General features: G+C 37.6%; 1 long non-coding RNA gene across 1 annotated transcript; it reads right to left on the bottom strand.

Moving 5' to 3' along the window:
• Positions 1-7357, bottom strand: LOC128208909 (uncharacterized). Its single transcript, XR_008256916.1, has 8 exons — positions 7188-7357; positions 6620-6790; positions 5692-6074; positions 5210-5397; positions 4380-4529; positions 3138-3299; positions 2107-2305; positions 1-186 (listed from the first exon to the last, which is right to left on the bottom strand). It is a non-coding gene; the product is annotated as an uncharacterized LOC128208909 (long non-coding RNA).
• Between the last annotated feature and the right edge of the window lie 3901 nt (positions 7358-11258).

The following is an 11258-nucleotide window of genomic DNA, read 5'->3' as shown; positions in this document are numbered from 1 at the left end:
CATTTGAGTTCTGTACATGCAGCTCGCCCTCCTTGCGGCAGGATATAACCCAGTTGCCTACGAGAATACGGCCAGGGTTCACTGTGGACAAGATAGGATGACTGGGAGTACCCAGCCTGATCTGGCTTCGGGCTCGCTGAAGTTTCTCCAGAAATTCACCCAGATTCTCTAAACAGTCAGATCCACCTGTACAAAAATGGCTAGTACAGGACCAGTATCAATAAAACTTCTTATGTACTTTCTTAAAGTAAGTCTTTAAAGTCATAAGAAAAGAAAGGAACAAGTGTTTTTTAACATAAAAATGTGTATATTTAATGAAATCAATGATGTATTTCAGATATTATTTAAGTAATGAATTGCGGGTTTGATGTCATTATCGGGGATCATACCCCGATAATGATATCAACCCCCAATTCATTACTTATATATAATTTACACCAATAGTTCATTCAAGAATTGTTAAAAAATACATTCATTTCAGTTAAGGAAATCCTTCAGTAATCCTTTAAGGAAAGTAAAAGTTTCTTTTTTCAAATGACGTCACAATAACGCAGGAAAAGATCAATCAAATTGAAACCTTTATGGCAACAATACATTTAAAATATAATAAATTAACACTTTCTAAAATGTTGATTTATATTTTACGGGACCTGCAGAGACAATACAAACAATAACAAAATCAATAGTTTTCATGTATATTGTTATGCGATGAATTGCAATCCGAACATATCAGAAAATGTAGCGTTCATCAATTGATGAACGCAAATGCTGAAAGGCGGTTCATTTAAGGAATGGAAGTTAAGGTGTAAATATTAGGTTATCAAACAGTTATTTCAAACCTTGAAAGAAATAAAACAGATCACAACCGTATCCATTTATCTTCCAAATGATTTGAAAAATAAACAACCATGCCATTAACAGGTATGTTATTTCTAAATGGTGACACAGACTATCAGAATGAGTTATTTTTTGGTGTATTTATTAGGGATGGCAACGTGTAGTAAAATCAATACTCGAGTACTTGGACGCTCGGTCGATCGAGTACTCGGGTACTCGGTTACTCGGAAAAATTGAATACAGTATGTGTTCGTGAAGACAAGATTGTGTATACATGTATCGTTAATGGCGTATATTGTGCGTTGGTCGTATTATAAGTAATTTTCACCTTTAAAGTAAACTCCCATTAGGTATTTTAACAAAACATGATATAAAAAGAAAACAATCAGGCTTTTAATTTGTCTTATTCGTTTCATTTTATATCAATGTCAAGTATGCAGTGCAGGAATGAACAACAATTAGAATTACAATGAACCAAAATTAAAAGCATATATAAAAATAGTGAACGAAATTCAATACGAAGTTCAGTTGTTTACTCTACAAATTATTTTTTTAAATGATAGTTTTTCGTACTGTGTAATTGTTGTTTACCTCATTAATATTTATAATTCTTGATTTAAAATATCAACCAATCAATTGTGATAATCATTGCAAAAATAGTTAAAATACGCCCATTAAGTCGTGATGGTCGATACTCTTTCGCTCGTTAGCGTCCATTGTTTATTGAAAGGTCTCTAATTGGTAAACAATAGAATTGTGTAGGTGAAAGTACCGCTAATTGACATCAGTGCTAATTTGAAATAGGGGTCCTTTGTTGACAGTTTGCAACTATCACAACAACTGTCAACTAATTGATTGAGGTCAATTGTGTACACAGCGGGGATTAGAGGGACCGTAAATTGTCCTCTTGGCAACTAACCAGATCTGATATTTTGTCTGTAAATGATGTATTTTTTTTTTATAGATTTTTAAAAAAAAAATCTTGAGTACTCGAGTAATGATTTGGTACTCGAGTACTCGGACGTTCGATCGAGTACTCGAGTACTCGTTGCCATCCCTAGTATTTATGGAGGAATAATCAACTGGGTTTTTTTTCTTGAGAAATGCAGGAACAGATTTACTTATACATTTGTTAACCTAAATAACTAAGTTCTGAAGAATGGGCACAACAAAGTTCTGAAGAATGGGAACAATGTTTATAATTCCACACAGAATTAAGGAGTTGAATCTTTCTCACACCCAGTCATCAATAAATATATATAAGCATACCTTCAGGACTGCCACTGGAGTACATTGTGGCAAGCTTGCTGTCCAGGATAAAGCGGAACCAGCCATTAGATCCACTGGAGAGCTCAAGAGCGGCCGCGTCACTCCAGAGGTAGAGGCAGTCACGACCCTGGACCAGGCTCCAGTCACGCCAGTGGTACGGGCAGCCCTGGACAATCTCCGTACTCCCACTGTCCTCCTACTGAATTAGGTTTTAGAGTGTAAAGGTTTTTCAATGATGCAAAAAACACAAGCCCCTGACTGACTTTTCAAGCAAGGGACTTCCGTGGGACCGAGTCAGATACCTCTATGTATCAACCACATGACCCCAAGCCCAAAAATCCTAGAGCAAATTCTGGTGTTGGCATTTTTTTCATGCTCATTATTTTCTTCCGCATAATCTTGTACTGCCAGTATAAAATAATTTGTACCCGTGTTTTCAGAACTTTTTTTCTGAGGAGTTATTAATACCTCTTCCTCCATTTATTCATTATCAACAAAATGCAACAAGGCCTAAAAATTTCTTCAGGTTCGAGTTACAAAATAGGCGCCCACACTACCATTTATAGTCGGACTCTGTTGGTAAAAAAATAAAAATTTAAAAAATTGTGTGTGTTTTAATATGTAATTTAAAACCTTTAAATCTTTATACAGAAGATTTCTTTTTACATCATTCCACAATGATGACAATAACGTTTTTACATCGAGCCTCATAAAGTTTACATTCCCTACATGTACCTATTTTTGAAAAGGATGTAACTCTGACCAAACTATTAAAAACATTTTGGCCTTATTTGAAATCACAGTTAACTTAAAATGGTTGAAAATATTTTTTTTAAATAATTTAACAGAGATAGAATAACTTTTTAATTTTCTGCTTTCAAATTGCTTGTCACAACTTAAATTGCATATAGATATACAAAATTCATATTGATGCTTGTGTCTCATCTTCAATTGGGAAAATGGAAGGTCTAATTTCTTAGCAATAGTTACATGACCAGAAACGCTACCACAAACATCTACTATTTGGTTACCTTTTCTGGCCCCATCCCAGTCTCCTCCTCCATCTCTGGCCTAGCAAGGGACAGAACCTTGCCAAACAGTCTGAGATGAGCAAAGTGGTCCAGGAAGAGTTCTCCCCCTTCCTTCATGTCCTCAATTATTTGCAGAGTGGTCAGGTGACCATAGTCATCATCCTGCAATATTTACATGCTTGTATTGTATTGTATATCAAACCGTGACATTCATAAATTGCAAGGGGTTATGAAGTCATTGTTTGTTTCAATATTAATACCCTCTAACTGGATCAGCACTATGTCATTTTACCAATGGTATATGATGTTACAGTCATCAGCTTTTCTATTATACAAACATTTCTAGCACACCGGATAGGCATTTCCAGTGAATTCAGCCCTGCTGGAAAACTCCATCTGGCTCCCCCCCATGCCAGATGAGTCACGCGCTGTGACGTAATAATTTCAATTTCTTTTATAATACACTTTATGTAATCATAATTATGAGATTTCAATATGCGAGTTCCATTAACATTAACTTTACAAAAATAAACTTTAAAAAACAAAACAAAATAACCCTTAAAAGAGATGATGTCGAAAGGAACTTCTTGACGTATGCAGTGAATACAAATTACTGCGCGTCATGACGTCAGTAAACATCATCGCACGCGCTTTTTGGTGATATGTACAAAAATGTGCCTTTTTTTGAAATTTTTTCACAAAAAATGTAATTTAATGTATGCTAAAATAATTATCTATCATGTGTGTCCGTTCTGGATAGAAAAATCCAACCCTCGGGCACGCTGCATAGCTGGTAACTTGGCAAGCCTCGTTCCATGGCAACGCAGGTGCCCTCAGGTCGGATTTTTCTATCTGGAACGGAAACACATGACAGATATTATTAATATAGCTTTTTTTGAAAATTAATAATCAGTTCAATGATATACCTAATTTTTCATCCTAATGAATAATTATTTAAAGTTTTTACTACAAGAATTTATCACATTTGATCATATGCAAATGAGGGCACATTTACAAATTTCCCTAGAAGCAAGAGCGCCTTTCATAAAATTTGCTTGCATGCATTTCTGCGTACATAAAGCATGAACACACAAATAAAATGAAAGCAATCCTTAACTGCTGTTTGGACGGAAGCAATGGGCCTAAAATTCTTAAATCATCATAATTATATGTGTACAAGCAAAATCAAATTGTATATTATAGAACTTCTTCCTCAACATTTACATTGTCAGCTATACCCACCTCGTGATCTAGGACATTTGTATTTAGCACCTCCGTCAGTGAGGCCGGGAAACTTGTACCCACGGGTTCATCGCCATGGTTAACAGAGACAACAATAACGGAGCCTTCATATAGTGAACCATCTTCTTGATCAGGGAGAGGCTTGACTTTCTGAAATGCACATGGTCCAAATTGTATGGCTGTAGCTTCAACAAATATCTGGACCATGTGGTTTGATCACTGGGTGGGGACAATTATGTTTAATGAGTCACAATTTTAACAAAATTGATTGAGGAATACTGTTTGATGCTACATACAAAATATCAAAGGTCTTGGCCAGTTTAAGACGAGAGTTTTTTACCTATATCAGTATATGTTATGGTATGTAAGAAACTTGTGACCCCTGGGGCTGGGCCAGTTGTGACCACAGGGGCATAGTTCGAACAAACATAGTAAAGGACTAGAGCCTCATGGGTTTTGTAAAAAAAAAAAATCAAGTTTTTCCTTCTGGTTGTCATGGCATCCAGGTTTTTGGATGGAATTCATTTCTTTGAACAATTTTGAAAGGCAACCATCCCAGGAACCTCCCAGAGAAGTTTAATCTAAATTTACCAGCCAGTTTAGGAGGAGATGTCATTTGAAGAGATTTTAGACAGAGTACAGATGGTGAGCAAAGGGAAAAATTCAGCTTGAAAACAACATGCTCAGGTGAGCTAAAAATACCATGATGTTTATCAATCCCTGAGAAAACACTTACAACGATGAGGATTATTGATAACATCAATTCATTTACAACGTGTCTGCTATACCATGACAGTAAATTAATAAAGACAAATCAACTATAAACCAACCTTTCGTCATCTTTGAGGCCGCACTCTATAGCATGTGGGAGGTCAGACCGCAGTAGATCGTGGTTGATTGAAGGTGAACCTCTACAGTGTGGACAGCAGGCTGATAACGGTGGAGACACTGTGACTTGACTTCACTTCTGGCGTAATTGTCACTTTCCCTGGCATGCTTGATATGGGTGTATTCAGACCTGGCATGGACATACATTGCTCAAAAATTATTGCTCAGTAAGATGCAATATTATATGAAACAATGTTTCTTACATTTGTGACAAGATCAAAAGTGAGTTATTACATAAATAAATGGCAGAGTTTTCCCTAATTACACATTAACACCTCCTAATCACTGAATGAAGTATATTGTTTATTAAACAGTGTCCAAAAGCACATAATTTGTTATAATATCTATTTAAAAAATGGATAAACCTGAAAGGTAATTACACTGAAAATACTTTTATACAAGAGAGAATCTATTTATTTATTACCTGGTTCACCTGCCTGACACAGCCTTTGAAGGAGAACATTAATAAGGCTGTGAGCAGCTAGCGGTGCTGTGTCTTCTCCTCTGCGAGTGAATCTGTCAGCAAGGGAAGCAAAACAGCCCAGGGATCCGTCACTCAAAAAATGGTCCTCACTCACAAAATGGTCCTCATGATCGAGCAGGGCGGAGACAGAGCTTACACACTCCTGCTGGGAGCTATCCTTGGGTTCTACCTTGCCACATAGCCGGGTGACGACGGACATGCATGAGTGGAGTGTGTCTTTATGAACCTGGCTGCCATGTTCGCAAATGAATTGCAAGACACCAGTTCAGCCCATCTGATTCAACCACTGCCCCGGATTCTCGTGTGCATACTAGTTCTAGCACCTGCAGATAAAAAGTTTTTTGACTGTCTTGTAATGTTGTATACAAAATTAAATGTTTCAGGAGTGAAATGACTCAAAAAAAATTTCCCTTAGCTTTTCACTGGGTTTCCAGGGGGTTAGGGAGAGGGGAGCAGAGAAACACCCAAGGTTCAAGACAGCCCCAGGCCCCCTTGGTGGCAGTTTCAAAGGTCAAAGTTTTCAAAAAGCACCTTGGAGCCTAGGATAACATTTCAATATGCTAGTTGTTAAAGTGGAAGTCATGGATGTAATTGACCTTACAGCTAAAAGGCTAAAAGTTTCAAACTATTTTGACAAGGGGGCAACTCCTCATTCTTTTGGGTGGAATTTGGTGCAAACTGAAGTCAATTTTTATAGCACAAGGTGCAGATGCGGAAATGGATTATTTCTTGAGCCATCTGATCTGCAAATATCTGTAAATCAGCGGACAAATCACATCCCGGGTTACTGAATATAATATCAGGGGAAGAGTCTCAACCATGTTGTGTCTTCTTGGTAGTTTAAAAATTCTTGAAATGGACAACTTACCTTGATACACTGCTCTGCTAGGTCTTTGCTTGTCCAAGACTCCATGTCAACCAGCACAAGGCAGTTACACAGTGCCTTCACAGCCCCCTCAACAGCCACAATCCGTCTAGTGCACTCGGCTGATACATCAAGGTAGTAAGTGATTGCGAGAAGAATGTACGTGGTGGGAAACTGAAGTATCAAACAGATAAAAGTCATACAGGGTCGACTAAAAACAGCTAATTTTCAACACATGGCAACTAGCATCAGGAATCAGTTGCCATATTTCTCATTGCTCTTTCAAAAGTTATACCAAATCATTTCTTAAAATGTTCATAAACAATTATACATGGATGTTATGTTATTTTTTCTTATAAAGTTCATGTCTTACAGGAGAGTGTTTTGAGGGGAAAATATATTCTTATTGACTGTGGGAATAGGGTCAACAGATATTTCAGTTTTTTTATTCTTAGATCTTACAGTTACAAGTCTTTAATATATTAGCTAGGCTTTGTCACTATGTAAGCAAGAATCCAAATGTTAATGCTTTATTTGGTTATGAGTAAATTTCCATGTTTTATAACTGAACCTTTCAAACACCCGATCCACGTTGTCAGATATGAGCAGTAGCATGCACAGTTGTTCAAGGGCGATATGCTGCATTTCTTGCATCTCCCCGCTGCCTATCTGCAGCCATTCCAGCAATGTCTCAGGGTCACAATCCGCCATCGTCACAGCCGTTAGTGCCTCAACTCACCAGGTCAGTTCATACTAGCCACTGAAATCATGAAACAGTATTTTAACAATGAGTCTATTGCTTATATTGTATGTGCCACACAAGGCAAAGGTTCAATCCATGTTATTCTCTTTAAGTTTATAAATACCGGCAGAAGCTGTTATTGTAAAAGATAGCTGACAGGACCATGGCTCATCAGTGAAGGGCAAAAATGACTATGTATAATGGTGATTAATAAACACCAACACCTAGTACATTTGTCATTTCAATCAATCATTTTTATAATGAAATATTTTAAGAAATGTTACTATAGATAGTAAACAATTGTTGTCTTAATTAACCATGAGAACAGGCAGACAAAAAATAATGGCCTCAAGATTTTCAAATAAAATTTTGTCCATTTTTCCCGCAGTCACCCATAAAATGTAATTCAAAACTTTTAAGTAAGAGTAATGGGCCTTGTTTTTTCCATGCATCACTTTATTAAAATGTTTAAAATGAAAGATTATGTGCTGTGTTTTTTTCATGCAACACTTTTGGACTGATTAAAATAAAATAGTATGTGCCTTTATTTTCCCATGCATCACTCTATTGCAAAGATAAAAATAAAAGATTATGTGAACAATGTTTTACTAATGACCAAAGTTAGATTTTGCAAATCTCGACAACATATTAATACATTTAATACCCAAGCATTTTTTTCTCTTAAACAACTGTCAAACAAGCAAACAAAAATTTCTGGAAACTCCTATCCCAAACAATGCTCCCATATTTCACAATCTTTCATCTAGAGATAGAACAAGAGAAAGTTACAGCCCTGACATGAAAACCTTTACTTTATATCCTTATATGCAGCATTCAATTGTGAATAAACACCCAAGTGTGACCTTGACCTTAGAGGTAGGAACATGGGTCTTGCACGAAACACATTGTCTTCGTATGTCCAACACATGTGGCAAGTTATTTTAAAATCTGACCATACAAGAGAAAGTAACAGCCCGGACATGACAACATGTACTCTGTCCTTATATGCAGCATTCCATTTTGAATAAATATCTTAGTGTGACCTTGACCTTAGAGGAAAGGACACGGGTCTTGAACATTCTTATACAGTTGACATGGTCATTTGCATAGAAATAATTATATATGCATATCTAAAAGCTACTGTATGAGATCAGATGTTTATGTTCTATTGGCCATCAGTTGATATTTTAGGTCATACATGCATGCTTGCAATTTTACTTGCTTGTGGGCTGGGAGCAGCTTGGAACTTCGCCGGGGTCCTCAACCACCCTCATCCACGGCGCCGACCATCTTGCTGGTGGTAGGCCTGGAGCATATTTAGGCACTGCTCCAGGGTGAAGACCGGCCCGTCTTGTCTTGGGTTGCCATAGAGGCGATATTGGCTGGTCCTCTCTTCTACCACCAGCGGGGGCAGGTCCCAGTGGGATGGACGCTATTAATTAAAGACAAAAACTGATATTATAGTAGGTTTAGTGTGGCAAGACTTTACAATGTGATCACATGGTTAAAACAAGAGGCTCAAAAGTGCCTATGCTCTACTAGCTGGGTTTGTGTGGTCAACATCACTGTTTTCAAAAAGAACCAACCTCTTATGGGTATCCGAATACTCAAAACTGAAGACTATCATGTTCGCAAGCATTTATTACACATTAGCATTTTTTTATACCATCAAGGCCCATAATCTAATCATTTCAAGGCCCATAATCTAGGCATGCATGGGCAGATCTAGCTGGTTTTCCAAAGGAACCCAGCTCTAATGGATATCCAAATACTGTACAAGTTTCATCAAGATACAATCAAAACTCAAGACTGTATCGTGTTAAAGAGAAATTGTTCACTGACATACTGATTTTTTTTAACTATCAAGGCCCATAATCTAGGCATGCATGGGCGGATCTGGCTGGTTTTCGAAAGGCCTTTGGCCAGTAGAGCTAAAAAAGGAAAGGTGGGTGCCAAACAAAAAAGAAGGAAAAAAGATGCCCATCAAAAAGATGGTAAAGTAGTTGCCAGACAAAAAAGCTCATGCCAAACAAAAAAGAAGGGAAAATTTGGTGCCAAACAAAAAAGTTGGAAAAGGGAGATACCAAACAAACAAGAGTGGTCACAGACAGCTATATCCCCCGCCTCATGGGGTCATTTTTTGTAACAAAGCAAATCAATGGTAAGGGTACTTTTTCAGGAACATAAGAAATGCGTAAAATTAAGAAAGGGCAATAACTCTTTCAAAAAAGGTCAAATTGCAAAAGCCTGACAATATATGCCCTGCGTCACTATATAGTCATAAACGTAAGAGGAGTTGTGAAGAATAATGAAATGTAAAATAAAGAAAGGGCAATAACTCCTTCAAAAATGGTCGAATCGCGAAAGCAGGACAATATGCGCTGCGTCACTCTATAATCATCAATCTGTGAAAGTTTGGTAGAAATCGCATGAAAAACGTAAGAGGAGTTGCGAAGAAACCAATTTTAAATGTAAAATAAGTAAAGGGCAATAACCCTTTCAAAAATAGTTGAATCGGGAAAGCCCGACAATTCATGCTGCTTCACATTATGATTATAATTTGTGAAAGTTTGGTAGAAATCGCATGAAAAACATAAGAGAAGTTGCGAAGAAACCAATTTTAAATGTAAAATAAGCAAAGGGCAATAACTGTTTCAAAAATGGTCAAATCAGGAAAGCCCGACAATATGCGCTGCATCACTTTATGATCATCAATCTGTGAAAGTTTGGTGGAAATCGCATGAAAAACGTAAGAGGAGTTGCGAAGAAACCAATTCTATATGTAAAATAAGCAAAGGGCAATAACTCTTTCAAAAATGAGGAAAGCCCGACAATATGCACTGCTTCACTTTATGATAATCAATCTGTGAAAGTTTGGTAGAAATCGCATGAAAAACGTTACAGACTCTGAGATTTCTATAGTCCAAGCATGATTTCCATAGTCCACCCGCATCTTGAGTACCTTATATGGTTATAACAAGTAATGATATTACACCTGTACAATATCTTACTAAACAGGACCTCGCCACAACCATACTTGCATTCAAACAAAATAAAATGTTTTATTTGGTATGACTGCAAGGCTATGGTGGAGGTATGGTCCTGTGTTGCAAGGGGGCGGTGTTGGTGTTGGTGGTTGGATGGTGTGTGTGTGTGGGGGGGGGGGGGGGGGGGGGGCTGATTCTGTCAAGGCAGTTGGATTGTTGATGTATGGGGAGGTTGAAGGTCCTGTCAACATGTGCTGCTTGTAGCATTAGTGTTAAAAATTGTACTAACATTTATTTCATATTTTCAGTAACTTAATAATTCCAAGTTTATTTGAAAAAGAAAACACAACATACATACTTCAATATTTCACTATCAAAATAGTATTGACAGTATGAAATATAATATCTATCAAAATAACAAGGGAAATCACTGCAGAAGAAAACATCCTTAACAATGCGAGATTATCCGGAAGTTGGTCAGCAGTGACAAGATAAACATTCACACAACAATTTTTTAACCAACAAGGCCAATTATTTCATCTTGAGGTTACCATCTTAAAGGATTTTTCGTAGCCCAGGTCAATTTTTCACCGACAGGGGCAACTGGGCTAGTGTTAATGCAGCACGTCGTCGTCGTCGTCGTCGCCGCCGCCGCCGCCGCCGCCGCCGCCGCCGCCGCCGCCGCCACCACCACCACCACCACCACCACCATCATCATCATCATCATCATCATCATCAATAACAACATGTTGTTGTTGTCACCACCACCACAATCATCATAATCACCAATACCACCACAATCATATTCACCAACACCACAATGAACTACCAACAACAACACAATTGTCAAAATCAACCACCACCACCACAATCATCATAATCACCACCACCACAATCATCATAATTACCACCA

This window comes from Mya arenaria, chromosome 11 (genome assembly GCF_026914265.1).
Source record: "Mya arenaria isolate MELC-2E11 chromosome 11, ASM2691426v1".
NCBI lineage: Eukaryota > Metazoa > Mollusca > Bivalvia > Myida > Myidae > Mya > Mya arenaria.
Note: the sequence above shows the minus strand (reverse complement) of the source record. Positions and strands in the feature narration are given on the sequence as shown.